Genomic DNA, 2,294 nt, shown 5'->3' with positions numbered 1-2,294 from the left:
TTCTGTGCCTAAATGCTGAGTAAATTAATAAACTTTAGCGCCTTACTGAGACGATACAGGTCAGGTAAGCATCATATGCTGCTACGCTAAACTGCTTAGCCATTGTTAATTTCTAGACACTTAAAACATTAATGTACATCACTACTACGTTAGCATCAGAGACACATGGCTTTGCCAGATTACGAAGACACCAGGGACACAAGCGACCACTGTGTAAACTATTATCTTAACGCGTTGTCCTACTAGTCAGTAATCGGTAACCCAAAACAGCGTTAGTGCCACTAAAATTCCAATTTCGAATTATTAGTTCTGAATTTCTAATTACTAAATTACATTAAAATTAGCTGCAGGCCCCCGGTGCTTGCAAGCAGACCTAGTGCATTTTCGTGTCCTTAAACTTGTGAAAATTCAGTACGCAGACGATTGCCAATCGGATTACTTTCTTCAATAGCAATTTCCCGACTCATATTGCTGTTTCGTGTTTTCCCCAGTGAACACATTAGCGTACACAACCGCCGGTCTTGCACCGCCGTGACCTTTTATTTGTTCCGCTCTACCACATTATCCAGGGAACAGAATACTGTTCTGTAAGCCCACACTTGAAGGAAATTTGTACGCTATGAACGACACAGTGCTGTATAACCGGATAAATGTTCAGCCGATTCACATTCTAACATGCACTAGCTGCAAGCCGTGTATGTGAATGGTAATGAGCTCGTACAAGCGCGCATGTGTAGCCGGCGGAAAGGTGGACGGGTGGACCAATCTGCCGACCTTCGGCAGATTGGTGGATGAGCCGTCTACCTTTATACCGGAATACATCCACCTTTTTCTAAAGGCCGTCCACCTTTCTGCCGAACCAACCCATGGGCGTTCATTGATCTGCAAATGACTCCGCTGATTGCATTCAGGCCCATAGTAAGATCAATGCATGCGTATATTGCTCCGGCAGAAGTCACTCAGATATTTCTATCACTCTATCTCACTCAGATATTATATCTATCACTCTATCTGAACATGTCATCCTACTCGCTTTTCTTCTTCGGTGTGATTTTGTTTTATTTCTAAAATTCAAAAAAAACCCTAGAGGTGGACGAGGAGCACGGTAGTTAAGTCGTCGATCAGCTAGTCCGCTGACCGTCTCCGCAAACGCAAAAGTGAAGACCAAATCCTTTCCTCTCATTCATTCATGGATACATCTACTCAGTCAATATCCCAAAAGGTATGAAAAACGTGTATAAGTTATTTGGTATACTGTCTGTGGCGAATAACAGAAACTAGGATTGCTTCTCTGCGGGAACCCCAATTGTGCTGGCTGTCTTTAGTTTATGGCAAGCTTATAGTAGGACGGCTTCCAAGCAAAACGTTTTCAAAACATGCTTGAGCACTCTCCAACAAAAATCCTCCGGGGCTTTGTATCGCCAGTCATCATTCCGGCTGCGTGATACGTCAGCTTTGCGAAAGGTTCATGCAAACAGATCGCTGCCTTAATCATTGCCTAACCGATAGCGATCCGCTTGCATACATGCGATCACGGTTAGCATCGAACGGACCCACCATCGTGAGAAAGATCGTATGTGATCCAACAATTTCCACCGCACCAACTCCGCATCTGGAAAACCCTGTAAGGGCGGTATCATGTCGCGTGTACGCAATGCACCAATGTCGCACCACAAAGTACTCGGAACTTCCGACTATTTTATATGGTGCGAAATTGGTGTGTTGCAGTCTGAACGAAATTCCTTTTCATGGACTGCTTGTTGACCGCGGCATTATTTTTATCTCATCATATTCCGGAGTTGTACACCGCCTGGAATTGCTCGTTTCAGATTGAATGCGGCTCGGAGTACGATACCTCAACGCGATCACCACTTTTAACAATTATTATTCTCTAGTAATAATTAATCCATCTTGGTGGTATCCACCTGATAGAGTACTCCAAGATGAATCAGTGGAGAAGGATTAAGTCTGCCAGCTCTGCAAATTCCTTAATGGATAAAACCGGGTACGATCAATCAGTCGCAAACTGGGACATATAAACGATCTTTTGGACAGATTAACTGTACTGCACAGTACTTCAGCCGAGGTGGGAGCTCACACAGATATATCGTAAATTTGACTGGATACTTGGCGCATCTACAGTACATTTTATGTTGCGTAGATGCGTAAGCGTACTGGTTTCAAACGACAAAGTTTTATTTGTGCACCGCATGGCGATTGTTGATTACCTACCGGTTTGTCATTAGCGTGATGGCTCTGCAGGGGCACATCGCAAAATCATTACTCCAATAGAA

This window comes from Paramacrobiotus metropolitanus, unplaced genomic scaffold (assembly GCF_019649055.1).
Source record: "Paramacrobiotus metropolitanus isolate TYO unplaced genomic scaffold, Prichtersi_v1.0 Parri_scaffold0000277, whole genome shotgun sequence".
Classification (NCBI taxonomy): domain Eukaryota; kingdom Metazoa; phylum Tardigrada; class Eutardigrada; order Parachela; family Macrobiotidae; genus Paramacrobiotus; species Paramacrobiotus metropolitanus.
Note: the sequence above shows the minus strand (reverse complement) of the source record.